Source organism: Zeugodacus cucurbitae, chromosome 2 (genome assembly GCF_028554725.1).
Source record: "Zeugodacus cucurbitae isolate PBARC_wt_2022May chromosome 2, idZeuCucr1.2, whole genome shotgun sequence".
NCBI lineage: Eukaryota > Metazoa > Arthropoda > Insecta > Diptera > Tephritidae > Zeugodacus > Zeugodacus cucurbitae.
The window spans coordinates 73033967-73050135 of record NC_071667.1 but is presented as its reverse complement, the minus strand read 5'-3'; the positions used below and the strand labels follow the sequence as shown (position 1 = coordinate 73050135).

Genomic DNA, 16169 nt, shown 5'->3' with positions numbered 1-16169 from the left:
CACAGACACACCAACACACACGCGTGTGCATTTATGAAATAGTGTCGGTATTTGTGTTTGAACTTTTTGTCTTTCATTGCTGCTTTTGTTGTTTTTGCAAATATTATTGCACGCTCACACACCATACAAAAACAACAAAATGAGCAAATCAACGAAAACCAAAAGAGCTGTCAGCTTTAGCAAGGCAAGCGCACAAAGTCTGCCCAGCAGGCAAAATTTTTAGCAGCCGATGTCACCGATTTTACGCCACCGTGCCACATGTGACATGCAACATGCCTACGCACGAGTATATGTGAACATATGACCTCGCTTTATTTCAAAAAGAACAACAATATTTCACAAAATTTTGCATAAATTTCTACTACAAAGTGCGCACGCTCTTTAATTTGTTGCAAGCGTTTATTAAATATTCACATGTAGTATGCATTTACTTGCAACATTGCATTGTTATCACTGTTTTTTGCCTTCTTAATTTTCTTTTACCTATTTTTTCATAAATTATTTCCTCTGTGCTTAAAACTACCTCCACCGAAAGAAGTAATTACCTGCAACAAATTGTTGCAACAACAATAAAATGTTGCAACAACAAAAAAAGTTGCACATAACTTTAGATTTGTTGTTATTTACATTTCTTACAAAGCGCACAACCAATTAAATTGCTTGCATTTCTAACTGTCTGTCTGTTGCATGCAACACAAGCTACATTTATGCATTTCTTTGCGACGCGCCTTTGAAGTGCAGAAATCATATGTGCATGAAATTAGTCTCAAGCAAGCAGTCTGTAATAAGAAATAGTTTTCAGGCGCATATATGAAGTTATAACCGGTTTTCTGAAACTCAATTCTGGGCGAAGAAGGCAACAAATATTTCCAATTTGCAAAAGATTGAAGTGGATTTATTAGTGAAATTAGTTTCTAAGATCCAATTCCTAATTATGGAAACTAACATGCAAGAAAAGATGAAAGCTTTGACTCGAAGCTTTAATATAGAGTTTCTACTGAAAGCTTTTTAGGGAGCTTTAACTAAAAAGCTCTTTTAGATGATGTAAACTGAGAGATTTTTTAAAGAAGTGCCTTGCCAAGACAAAACCGTAACTTCGGAATGCTACAATCTTCTTACAGATGTCGATGACTTACTAGTAGATAAATCCAGAGGAGGGTAGAACAATAGAAGTTGGTATTGAATCGAATCAGCTTACAAAAAAGTCCATTGAAGCAAATAAGGAAATCTCCAAGTTCTGATACCCAAAGTTTACTTTTCAAATTGCTCGACACACCCATATTACGTAGAAGATGATTTTATTTTATAACGCTGAGCCTATAGTACTGACCCGAATACCATTTCCGAGGGTGTGTCCGCAAATATTTTAAAGTAGTCAAGTATAATGAGGACGTAACAATAAATTATTGTGTTTATTCAAATTTCTACGATAAATATAAATTTTAATACGGGTATAAAAATGAGTATAATTGTGAGTAAAAGTAGGGGTATGAGTATGGATATGATTGCGCCTATGAATATGATGATGAATATGAATATGAATATGAATATGAATATGAATATGAATATAAATATGAATATGAATATGAATATGAATATGAATATGAATATGAATATGAATATAAATATGAATATGAATATGAATATGAATATGAATACGAATATGAATATGAATATGAATATGAATATGAATATGAATATGAATATGAATATGAATATGAATACGAATATGAATACGAATATGAATATGAACATGAATATGAATATGAATATGAATATGAATATGAATATGAATATGAATATGAATATGAATACGAATATGAATACGAATATGAATATGAACATGAATATGAATATGAATATGAATATGAATATGAATACGAATATGAATATGAATATGAATACGAATACGAATATGAATATTTGTATGGATACGAATGTGAATACGAATATGAATATGAATATGAATATGAATACGAATATGAATATGAATATGAATATGAATATGAATATGAATATGAATATGAATATGAATACGAATATGAATACGAATATGAATATGAATATGAATATGAATATGAATATGAATATGAATATGAATACGAATACGAATATGAATATTTGTATGGATACGAATGTGAATACGAATATGAATATGAATATGAATATGAATATGAATACGAATATGAATATGAATATGAATATGAATATGAATATGAATATAAATATAAATATGAATATGAATATGAATAGGAATATGAATATGGATATGAATATGAAAACGAATATGAATATGATTATGAATACGAATATGAATATGAGTATGAGTATTAACAATTGCATGAATATAAATAAACATGAATATGAATATGGAAATAAAGATAAGTGGTATTACTATGAATACTCACATGAAAATGAGTATCAATAATGAGTACAACTATGACTATGAATATGACTTAATATCTTGCATGGCCTAATTGCGTCACTCGGGGAAGAGATGCATGCCCGAAATCTTAAACTGAAATATTAAGACTTTACGCAATTTAGATTTAAATTACTTGTGGCTTACTAATTGAGTTTTTCGTAATTTTTCTTTTGAATTCAAGTAATTAAAATTTATACTTTTAGAGCTTTAATGCCTTCAATCAACAATTCAACGCTCATTTTCAAACATAAACCTAAATATGAATAATAGAACCTCAGCTACATCCTTCAACGGTTGTTGTGCTGCAAGCAAAGAAAACAACAACAACAAAACAAGTCATTTAATTGTAGTGCAAGCAATTGCAATTGCAAGTTCGCTTCTAATTAAGCTGCCACTAAAACAAAAGCTTACAGCGTTGCACACACGCACGCACATACATATGTAGATGACTTTGAGCGCCTAGAAATATGCTAATATTTATAGTGAAATAAAATGCTTGAGTAAGGCAACGCAGACAAGTGAGAAGCCAAGCAGCTCAACAACAGACAAAATATGCGAAATACGAAGCGAAACTAACGCGCTCAAATACATGTGCTCGTGTGTGTGTGTGTGATTGTTAAATGCTTGAATATTTGTATGCAAGCTGTGCGCCTTTGTTGTAGAAATTGCATAAAAATTACTTATGCGCACCATTAACTCGCCTAAGTACCCAGAGCACGTTATCACACACATACACACGCACGCGCATAAATATTAAGTAATAGTGACAGAGACACACACACAGAGAGAGGCAAGTGTCTCCTCGGAGTTCAAATGTAAAATTGCTTGACAGTCAAGTAGTAGCGGTTATTTGTTGTTGTCATTACTTTATGCATATATGCAGCGTGTGTGTTGCAAGTATAATTGTGTGTGTGTGTTGCATGTGTCTTGCACCTATTCGCACACAATTCATATATGCAAGCGGCAGCTTAGATTGCCGGCAGCTGCATAACAGCTCAAGTTCGCTTAAGCTACACAGCTTTGTTGTTGTTGTTGTAATATTTTTTTTAATTTCTTTGTTGTTGTTAGATGTCTTCTACAACGTTCAGCAGCTTCATTTTAGTGAAGTGTTAACTCTTTTCGGCTTTGCGCCTAGAACTATGCTTGTAACAGCCAAGCTCTTTGTATATATTTCTTTATGTGTGTGTGTACTTCTATGGCAGTATGTATGTGTTTGTCATGTTAGTGACGTTTCGACTGCTGTTTGGTGTTAGTTAACGCTCGAGTGCCACTATGCGCCCTTAAGTGCTTATGCATATGCATGCAGTAGTAGTTATGCTTGCCACTTCATATGTGTTGTTGCATATATGTATGTATGTTTCTGTAGTTGACGTTGCGCTGCACTCTATAAGCAAGCGTTTTGTTGTTATTTTTTAAGCTTAAGCTCTAACTCATGCTTACAAACAATGCTGTCAACTTATTCATCTATTTGTCTACGGCATTTCTGCAGTCAGCAGAAAGCGGCAAAACCCAAAAAGGAAAGTGTAAATAAATGCATTTGAATTCGCATAAGTAGAAGACTCACAGTAGAAGTGCCGTAAGCTCACTGTGAATAACTCAAATAAGTAAATTGTTGAAAATTTCTAATAAGAAATCTAAAATCCGATTTAAGCACTATTGTTTTTATTTCCATTTCCATATCTATTTGCAATGAAAGAAAAGCGCATTCATTTCATTTTATTTCTTATTTAATAAAATGTAATATTTACTTACTTTATAAATATTTACCGTTCTTTGTCGAGCTTTATTTGGGCGCTCAATTCTACTAGCTGCCGCTTGTAAGCCGAGGAAATTGAATTATAAATTTTCTTTAGTTGCATTTTCATTTAAAGAAAAATATGTTGTTGTTGTTATTGTAATGCCAAAAAAGATTTCTAACAACTTTTTGTGGCAATTTTGTGAAATATTTGTTTTAACGTTACAGTTATTACAGCCCAAATGCCAGCTGTAAATATTGTGTAAATGGATTTATGGATTATTAAATTTTACCTGCAGCATTTTTTGGCAACAGGAAATCTCGGTATGAAGTGAATTTTATTTAAAGCCTTTTTCTGCTTGCAACAAATGTAAATGTAAATGTAAATAAAAAGAATGTTGCATGTGAAAACACTAAGCTGTGTGAAAAGCAAATATCAGTTGTGTGATGGAAAGTATGTGATTTTGTTAAGAAAGTAGAGTCTTGTTTATACAGTGGTACAATTCAAGAATTCATTGCAAAAAAATATCAAATTTATAAAAACTTCGTATAGCAGAAATATATTTCATACTAATTAATGACTGCAACAACGTTAGCGTTACCTATCCAACATTATGTTGCCATTTGAATTGGTAAAATTTGCTTCAAATAAAAATTTTCCCGCAAATATCTCCCATCCGCTTTTTTGAACTTTATTCAATGTTTTATAAAAGGTGTTATAGTGATCGGATTTAGTTCAAATATGCGCCGTTTCGTTTGATAATATATTTCCATCTAGAAGGCAACTTCATAATACCCCCTCGTTGTAGCTCCCCTCCTTATTTGCGAAGAACTCGGACGGCCACTTTTCACAAACCTCTTTTGAGTTCAACTTTACACCAACAAGCGCCTTCGTCATGGACAGGAACAGGTGGTAATCACTTGGCGCTATGTCCGGGCTAAATGGTGGATGCGATAAAACCACCCATCCGAGCTCCCGTAGCTTATCACGAGTTATCAACGGAGTGTGTGGTCTGGCGTTGTCCTGGTGGAACACTACACCCTTCCTGCTGGCCAATTCTGGAAGCTTCTGGTCGATCGACTGCTTCAAGCGGTCCAGTTGTTCGCAGTAGATAGTAGAATTAAGCGTCTGGCCATATGGGAGCAGCTCATAGTGGATGATTCCCTTCCGATCCCAACAAACACACAGCAAAACCTTCCTGGCCGTCAATCTCGGCTTGGTCACCGGCCTTCGACCACGACCGTTTTCGCTTGATATTGTCGTATGTGATCCATTTTTCGTCGCCAGTCACCATCCGCTTCAAAAATGGATCGAGTTCGTTCCGTTTCACCCAAACATCAAGCTTTTTTGTGTATCCAGCCTTCTGCAGATGGTTTAAAATGGTTTGGTGGCGAATTCCCATCTCCTGGGCGATGTCACGAGATGCCACATGCCGGTCTACCTCGATGTTTTTCATGATTTGATCGGTATTCGTCGTCACAATTCGTTCGCCGGCTGGCTTATCCATGCTGCAATATCCAAACTATTCATGCATAGCGTCGTTTTGTAGGTTATGTCAAGACCTTTCAAAATAATGGATAGTATTGACAGATACGTTTGCGCTTTTATACATATCCGCGAAATTCAAAAGACACCAGATATGAACCAAATAAATCAGAAATCGATGAGGGATCCATATTAGCATCTCGACAATAGCGCCACCTATAGCCAATTTTTTTTGTACTAATATTAGCGACTAAGCCAACATTCTTTTACTGACTATGGATATGCTTAGAATTTCTGGAATATTTGTATATGATAGATTATTCACCAAATAAATGAATGTCTTTCGTTGTCATCTTTTGCGCTTTCATTTGTAAGAAAAATACCATAAGATATCTTTAAAAAAAGTAACAAAAATTGCCTTTGCTGAAATGATAGTTGAGAACTTTCCTTAACCAAGTAGCAGTCTAGTAACGAAGTTCAAGCTAAGTTTGAGCAAAGCTGGACAGGAAATAATACATTTTAACTGTATGGAGACATATCTATCACTATAGCTGATGTATGTGGTATTACACCAAAGGCAAGACGTGCTTTGTATTACCTACATAGGATCCATTGCAATATAAAATCTGGATTTTGCTCTACTCAAGAAATTAAATTAATATTATACATTGGTTGGTCGATAAATATTTTTTAATATAACCGACATAGGCGTGGATCCGATTCCATCTATTCCTATACTGTATAAGATTACTTAACAAGAAAATAATTTTTGAAAATGTATTGGTATGAATATAAAGTATGTCAATCTTTATAAACCCGTAGGCTGTGTGATCCTCACAGGGTAAAACGCACAGTTTTCACCAAGTTTGGTTGATTCAGCTTTAGTAAATGTGAGATAAGTTCATGAAGCATATTAGAGTCTGTGGTCACGCATACTTTTTACAACCTTAATACTTTCCCCTCCATCGTGCTCATTACTTAATTTTATATGTGAACCAGGACCTAAACAGAATTCGTGTATCCACAACACCAACCTTCTCAAAGTGACAAATAATAAATGTACAAAATTTCATCAAAATATCTAAATTTTACTTAAGAAATTAATTGCACAGACTGACAAACATTTCCTCTCTGAACATTTGATATATAGAAAGAACATGTTGGTATATTGAACTCCATATCTAACTCGTTTAGTTTTAGGTTTTACAAACAACCGTTAGATGACCAAAACTATTACATATACTCAGAGCAACATGTTGTGAGAACCTTAAAACGGCAATTGCATTTGAAAACACCTGTAACACTAACATTTAAATATATATGAATAATTCTTGTGGTCCAAATATCAATACAAATAAATAAATAAGTATTTTATGCTGTACTTGTGTGTAAGTACGTATGAGTGTCCAAAATTTATGTTTCTACAATTTCCGCAAACTCTTAATTCAATACAAATAAAAACAACCACACAGCTACACAAACATAACCATTTGCCACTTACGCAGCATGAGCTGGTCCAAGGAGTGGACTTGCCTGTGCAACTAAATCCTCTTACATGCAATACATATTTACAAATAATAGTAGAGCAAGCAAAACAATAACATTTCCGATAGTTTTATTAAACTATTACTTGAAGTGACAAGAGACTATTAAAACAAACTGGAAATTAAACAAATAAGTTGCTTGTCCAATTCCACACAACAATCAATAGCAGCGGGACACAACATGAGCACCAGAGAGAGAGAGAGACACAGGCACAGGCGTTTCACATTGGAGATATGAAAACATAGCAAGACCAACTCAAAATAAATGGTTATTTGTAAAATATTTGCTTGGGTTTTGTCTACGAGTACTTTCAATTGTGTGTGTGTGAGTGTGAGTATGAGTATAAGTGTATGAATATGTCTGTGCTTAAAGGTGATTTCGCTAGTACTTAGAAAACAATAAAATCGAAAAATACACTACCCCATAGTCCAATTAGTATAGCTCGTAAATATCGAAAGTGTAGCAAAACAACAACAACAAGGATGGAAAAACATTATTTTTCCGCACTACATACTTTACCTCGACTCTACTCTGATCTGTAATAAAAGTGTATTTGGAAATTTTAACTTTTCCACACAGCAAAACTGACCACCAACCAAACGAGTGAAGAATGAATGGCGGGACGGACGAAATTTCGTAAAATACAAGTTAATATATACCAAACCAAGTGCGAAAGTTGAGAGTTTATTTTGTGTGTATTTGTATGCAAATGCATAATTCCCATGGCGTTTGGTTAAAAATAGCTCTGCATAGAAAAACAACAACAACACCAGCAATAGTAACATATTGATCGAATGCAGGTGTGCAGAGTTTATTGAAATGCATATTGACTTTTTCCATAGCAATTCATGTTGGTGGGGAGGCATGATGGCAATCAATTTGATAACGGTTAATATTAGATAATTAACATTGTACTTGCAATGCACCAGGGGGTGAAAACAATTCCAAGTAATTTCACATTAAGCAATAAAATTTGTAATTGCTTGTTTATGCACTGGCTGCAATTACAGTGTATATTTCAGTTAAATTGAAATAAATAGGGTTGCCAAATGGCAAGTAATTGACAAAAAAAAATTACACTTTTAAAAAATCCATTATTGAAAACTCAAAAATTATTTTTCCTTCAACAAACATGAAGATTGACATTTTAGTCCCGAAATTTCGGGATTGAATTTTCTAGATACCGTTATAAACTTCAGCTGATTCTTTCATAACCGCAACTACATTTGAAATAGGTATTGAACTTGATAAAAAATATTTTCTTGTTTTTTCAAAATTACAACAAAGCAAAACTTGATAATTTAGTCCCGTAATTTCGGGATCCCGGAATTGAACTTGATACTAAATATTTTTTTTTTTTTTTTAATAAAACAAAGCTTGATAATCTAGTCCCGAAATTTCGGGATCCCGGAATTGAACTTGATCTAAATATAAATATTTTTCTTGTTTTTTGGAAAATTACAACAAAGCAAAGCTTGATAATCTAGTCCCGAAATTTCGGGATCCCGGTATTGAACTTGATACTAAATATTTTTCTTTTTTTTAACAAAACAAAGCTTGATAATTTAGTCCCGAAATATCGGGATTCAGCTTTCGGTAATTGCCTCAAAACACTCAAGTTTGATTTTTTTTTTACAATCCCGAAATGAAGTTCTATAAAAATGAGCCGATATTATGTAAATTTTGAAAAAATTATAACATCAATAAAATTATTGAAATTCTATTTCTATAAAAAACAAAATCAAAAAGAAAAACTAACTATTTATAATAAAACATACTTATGTACATACATATATACATACTATATATTAAAGGAACATGAGACATATTGGTGTGTTTGATGTAGACAAATCATTGAAGCTACTGCAGTTTATAGTATGTAAATGTTACGAAAATGCACCTACATATAATATACACATGTATGAATGTATGTGCCTTCGTATGACCACATGTGTCTTTTACAATATGCGTTCGGTACAAATTGATAACCTGGGGAGTGGCACGAATTATGGTAATTACAAAATAATATTTTGTCAGGTCGATCTGTGGCAACACACAAAACCAAAATACAAAACACACACACATACACACACTCACAAATGCAAATATCTTTGGAAGACACACATATGTAGTTGCGTACAAAAATATAAATGCTTCAATGAGCCAAAAGAAACACAGATAAAAGCATAATCGGAGTTACCTGGGCGACGGAGCGTACAACGAAATGCATGCAAAGGCTCGTGAGTGCTTGCATAAGCTTGTGTGAGTGTATGTGTGAGTGAGTGTGTGCGTATGCGGAATGCAGCAATTTATTTCGATGACATGCCAATACGCAAACGAATATGCCACACAGAAATGTAGTAAAGGCATTATTGCGCCGGCCACACCGGCAGCCGGTAAATAAACGACGAGCTAACGAGCGATCGAGTGGGTGGGGAGGGATACATACATATGTATGTTCATATGTAGTTGAAGAGTTGCAACAGTACTGAAATGGTTGTAAGTGTGCAGTATTACGCAATGAGTGTACGTATACTTCTGAGAAGACAAACAAAGAGCTTTAAGGATTAAACACACCGCAGATAAAATTACTGGAAACCAATATACAATGTCCACCCATATACATATATGTATATATGCATATAATATATTTGTGGCATATTTTTTGTAATTCTGAAGACATAAAATTTTAGTCCCGAAATTTCGGGATTTCATTGTAATGGAAAAACGCTTAACTCTTCCTATATTATTACTACGTAATTTTCTTTCGAAATAGAAATCTTAAGAATATGTCCCCAAGATATGCAAAATTTCAGTCCCGGAATTTCGGGATTGAACTTTCGGGATCACGATATAAATTCCCCATGATATAATGAAATTTCAGGGATACCGATATAAAATTAATATTTAATTCTTTCTTACGGCTACTGATTTCTATTTTTTTAGCTATAAAATAATTAAAACATTATACTTCAGTCCCGCAATTTCGGGATCGAACTTTTTTATTTCATGTAATCCTGAAGGCATAAAATCTCAGTCCCGAAATTTTGAGATTCCCCTTTTTGAGATTTCGTTTAATAGAATTTGATATTTTTAGTCCAGAAATTTCGGGATTCAACTTTCGGGATCCCGTTATAAAATGGATACCATATTTCTACTTCTCACTACATTTTCAAATAACCGTTACTTCATTTTTGAAATTAATCTCTTTAAACATGGAACTATACAATAATTAATTCATGAAATATTAGTCCCGAAATTTCGGGATTGACTTTTCGCGATCCCGTAAAACAGCTGCACAGGATATTTTCTAATTGTTATGTTTTATATATTCTTCAACTATGTTTTGCTATTAAAAATATGTACATAATAGATTGCTTAGACACCACTAATCCAGTATTGTGAAACATTTTTGTTCCCCATTAAATCCCGAAACATTTTGAGATCCCGAAACTTCTTCTTGATCTTACTCTAAGGGTCTGGAGGCTCATATCTACTAACATATGAGCATTTATAAAAAAATTAGCTTCTATTATATTCCAATATGTTCATAAAAATGCGAAATCCCGAGTTTTTGATTTCAATCCCGAAATAACTATTCTTACTGAAAGAGTCAATACTATATTTGATTTTATAAAAATTAATTTTAAACACATTTTCGACATTTTTAAACTCTTAACAGGTCCGTAAATTTTCGGGATCCCAAATTTTGTTGTAATCCCGAAATTCTCAAAGTCTTCTGAATGGTGCCGCATAACATAATCATGAATTAGGACCTTTTTTCCATACTTTGGTCACTGTTATATTTCAAAAAAATTAAAGATTTTGGTATTTTTTTCCAATCCCGAAATCTCAAATTGGTAAACTTGTCCAGTTAGGAATTTTTTGCTCTTAAAATATATGTAAATTACACAATCTGGCCATCATGATATACTAATAAGATCCTGATACTTAGAAGTTGCTCGTACTCCCGTTTTAGCCGAATCCCGATATATTGAAAATTCAGCTACAGTTACGATATTGCATATAATATCACTTACACATATGTAACTGGCATTTCAGGACCACCCCATCTCCACTTTCAGCTGGACATTCAAGAAAACCGTATTAATTTCATGCAACTACACGTGCAAATATCATTGGCATATGTACATAGCAGTTGCATGCTGCATGTTGCTGTGGCATCCACAGCATTTTTTTTTTTCAACTCAATGTCAATGAGTTGCATACATCTGCATACAGTTGTATGTGTATGTATGTATGGAGATGTATGCAAATATTTATCGTGTGCGTGTCCTTGCATGCGTACAGTCTGCTTGTCTGCCGGACTAACGAAAAATACACACACACACAGCCACAGGGAGACAGACAGGCGCACACAATATTCGAAATTGTTCCTGTGGGCATATTAAGATGCTGGCAAAAATATTTTCCTCTTCATGCTTGCGTAAAGAGCGTTCGGTCACCGACACACATTGCTCCACTGCGATTCGATGCCTGAACAGTTTTTATGTGTATATGTGTCTGTATCTGAGCCTAAACTACCTGTGCGCCGCCTTTGCAGCGACCAGCAGTCCACACCAGACCATTCGTTTATTTTGGTTTGTCCTTTCGGTACGCATTAAGTCCGAGCACTTGTAACTGTTACCGCATTTGTGCCAACTCACAAAAGATTATGGAATTGTATGGCAGCCGGAGATTGCAGCAATGCAACAACAACAACATGTGAGTGTGTGGATGTATGCTTTGAGAAGTAGTGAGCGGCAGCAGCAACAACACTTTGCATGCCTTAACTTATGCTGCTGTCGTGCTGTGTTTGTGGCCTGTTGCCTGTGTACGTAACGGTATCACACATATGTTGTGTGGCACATTTCCAATTTGTTAAACGGTCTGAGTGGTTTTATTGTCATTTTACTAATGAAAGTGTGTCGTCATGGCTGCTGTTGTTGCTGTTCTTTTTGCATATTTTTATGTAAAGAGGTGTCAGTGGGTATCAGCTGAGAGTTGGTGTCTTACTTCGCCTGGCAGAGAGGGGTACAATTTGCTCTGAATATATTACGCTCCAATATGAGGTTGCACAAAATGGAATTTTTTTGTTGACCTAACGGTTGTTTGCATTACCTGTAACTGATTCAGATATAGGATACATATAACTGATCAGATATAAAAAATGGGCCTACCTTAAAGGCAACTTAAAGATGTAACACGCCTGCGGAACAACGATTCATTCCATCTAGTACAATGAAAAAAATAATTTAAAGCAACAACAACAACTCTGATTTCGTGTGCAATAATAAAACGGCATGCCACAATCAACGCCGTCACATTACCGCTAGACAATAATCGAATTACTCCGCTCACGCAAGAAAACTCAATTAATTTTCAAGGCTTAAAGCTCAAGAGCCAGTTAGTAGATGGCCGACGGACATAAGGAAGATGTGAGCAGGAAAACGCTACAACACAACTAAATTGCTTAGCGTTTTTCTTTTCTTCTCATTTTCGATGTTTTACTTTTCACGTTTCAACGAGTACTTTGCTCGCCAAATCAATTGGCAGAAATCCTTTGGCAAAACGCAATAACTTAATTGAAATGAAATAACTAGCGGCGGACGGCGCTATAAAAAACTGAATTAAAGGCAGAATGTAAGTAAGAGAAGTAAATAGTAACAAATGAGGAATGTGAATTCTTTAGGTGAAAATGGGAAACGGACGCGGAGGAAGAGTAAAGCGGTAGAAACAATTGAAAATGTTTCGAGCGAAATGCCAACTTCCCCTGAGCGGACACAACGGAATTGGAAAATAATTTGAAGAAAGAAGGAGCAGAAGAATAGTAAAAAAGACAAGAGGTGTCCTGATTGAATTGTAAACAACTGAGCAAATTAATGCTGTTTAAAGAGCCGCAGGTGTCGAAGTAATAAAGCAATATAAAAGTCGACTTTTGTTGTTGTGGTTCATGAAATTAAATGCACGGAACTAAAAAAATGATTCTACGCCTTAAATTTGACTTTTATGTATAGAGGCCTCTTCCAGAAAAAAATATTTTTCTTATTCTTTTGTTAAAGATGTCAAGAGCTTACTAAATTGTATGCAAATACCAAATCTGGTTGACTAAAGTATCATCCCTGGCTTCAAATACAGATCGAATCGGACCATTGTTAGATGAAAACTTTTGACAGACATTAGTTTAAAAACCTCTTACATTAGTTTAAAAGCGCTTAAAAATATCTGATAGCTTTTCTAAAAACACGTACGAGGTTACCAAAAAAGCTCTGAAAGCTTTCTAAATGCTCTTAGCAATTTCGGAAAGCACTCTAAAAGCTTGAGTTGCCACATTTGGCTTCCTCACAATATTATTAAAAAAGTTACTGTAAAACTCTCAAAAAGCTCCACAAGCTTTCTAAAAGCACTCAGAAATTTACCAACTAAAAGCTCTCAAAGCTTTCTAATAGCATTCATAAATTTCGGAAAGCTCTCTAAACGCTTCCTATGTCCACCTTAGCTTTCAAAATTATCACGATCTCTGTAAAGATTTCAAAAAGCTTTCAAAACTTTTTAAAAAGCAGAAGGTTCCCAAAAAAGCTTTCTAATAGCATTCACAAATATCGGAAATCTCTCTACAAGCTTGCTCTCTTTCCTTAGCTTTCAAAACAACCATTAAACTGTAACGATCCAGCAGTAGATTGCAGACATCTTAAAAGCTTAAAGCTTGTAGAGTCCTCAAATTCTCATATGCTAGCAACAATGACAGCATAATCAGTGGATGAAGCTCAAAAGATTGTTCAACATATTATTTTTATTAAATGAAATTACGATTACTACCCATTGCAGACCATAATAATGTTCAAGCGCGTGCAGAACACGCAATAAATCCGTTATAGATTAGTGCATTGTGCTGGCCAACACCCACCGCTACGTGAGTTTGCCAATAACTCTTTGAAAATTATGTTCTAAAACCGCCTAAAAACTTCGAACCATTGCACCGGCTGCGCTCAAATGCAGTTCCATAAACTACAGGTAAGGCACGCCGTGGCGGCGCTTAACAACAAATAGGCGTTGGGCAGCTGCAGTAACCGTTATATTTGTCGCTAAAGCACTCGATTTTGAATTACGCAACGACAATGTCGCTAGCAGAGCGGAGCGCCTACAGCCAACAAGCACAGTGGTTTTCCGCCTACTTTCACACAGTCATACACATGAAATTGCCCACAGCTGCGTTGCACTCCATGAGCATATTAGAAACTTTTAGAAGTACACGCACACGCAGATACACACGAGCACGCGCTCGCTCGTATAAAGTTCGTGTTTTAGTGCTTTGCGCAAAATTTTTCCGCCGCTCACAAGTGCAGTTACTATTACTATAGTTGTTTCTTTTGTTGTTTTTGTGTGCCGCCTTAATTTTATGTTCGTAATTTTGTTGTTGTTGTTGCTTACTGCAAGCGCACAGTTTTTGAGTGTTTCAAGCGCGTAACGTTTGGTCATAAATTCAATTCAATTTCCTCAAGTAGCGGCACTTTCGTTGGCTGCGCCAGCGGCTGCCGCGCCTGAAACTATGCACTTGACGGTGCAAAATTTTCGAGTGCTTCCCAAGTGCTCACTTAGTAGGTGACTTGCTTTTCGTAGCATTTAAGTCGCATAAATTTCACAGCATTTTCACCACTGAAGGCTAATAATTTTATTCTATTTTTATCCTTTCTTTGCAGTGATTATAGCGTTTGCGGAGCGTTTTCAAGGTGAAAGGAGACGAAATAACATTTTGAGAGATTTAGCAGTAGCAGAGAGGTGAGTTCGGTTTGATTAATTAAAGATAATTTGTAATTTTTAGCGTTTATATATTGAAATTATTTGATTAACCATATGAGAATTACATAAATGGTTGGTTGAACGAAAAAGTCATATATATTATGAGCCAATCGCCTAAAAACATACTAATACGAAATAATTTGAAAACAGGTCAAAAGTTGTATCGTATTATTCAGAAGAGAAGAGAACTTTATAGCTTAGAACGGTGTATTATTACAAGGATATCTGTAAGTACTTATATCACAAGATTCGTAACATAAAATAATAAAAACAGCTATCGCTAGACTGCTCTTAAAACAACAACAAAAATCATTAAATGAGTAGCAGGTTCTAAGTGCTTCATCCTTATATTGGGATCTCTTGATCTGGGAGTTTCGATTTCGATCATCGATTCATTATGTTTCTACTTTCAAAGTGGGTTTCGGGTAATATTTTTAACTGAGACCTGCACTAAACCTAGCCTTAACACAAGTTTCCTACATACATAATATTGGTACACGTACACAAATGATGTTCTTTAATTAATGTACATTTTTTTCACAATTTCATACATATTACGGAAGAGGAAATATTTAAGAAGGACAATATTTCAAATTTTTTCTCAGGGCTTATAAAGGGTATTGAGGTACCTATGAAATGTTGTCGTTAAAAGATGTAATAGAGTGTTAAATACAACATTTTCTTCAACCAAAGCTTGAATTCCACCTCGCCGGATGAGAATCCCTTGCACAACTCACCGATATACAGCAGTAATTGTTGTATTAAATTGATTGTAAAAAACAGTCTTAATACAGTAAAACCTCTCTCGGACGGACACTCACTGCTGGTGATTTTTGTCCGCCGAAGAGAGGGTGATTTGTTCTAAATATTGTACTTGGTGCATGAAAAAATAGCCGCTCAAAGGAGGTGTTCGTGTAATAGAGGTGTCCATTAGAAGCGGTTTCCCGGTGCTACTAGATTCTGTAGAGCTGACAATTTGGCAGCTGACAGATGACAAATACGTCTATGACAGCTGGATCTTTTCAAAAGCATGACCTCGGAGATTTGAAACATTTTTTCTTCAACTTTTAATTTCTTATACAACATCTACGGTAACTAACATCGAAAATGTTAATTTTCATCACATAATTGATTTTTATTTTGTTGTCATTGCAACCAGTTGGCCGTAATTTTATTTA

The 16169-nt window shown here is 34.7% G+C and overlaps 1 protein-coding gene across 1 annotated transcript in view; it reads left to right on the top strand.

Moving 5' to 3' along the window:
• Positions 1 to 16169, top strand: part of LOC105209119 (mucin-2) — a 123454-nt gene that overhangs the window by 5786 nt on the left and 101499 nt on the right. The window contains exon 2 of the mRNA XM_029038308.2: positions 14892 to 14970. The gene's annotated coding sequence lies outside the window, so the exon portion shown is untranslated. The remainder of the gene's footprint in view (positions 1 to 14891; positions 14971 to 16169) is intronic.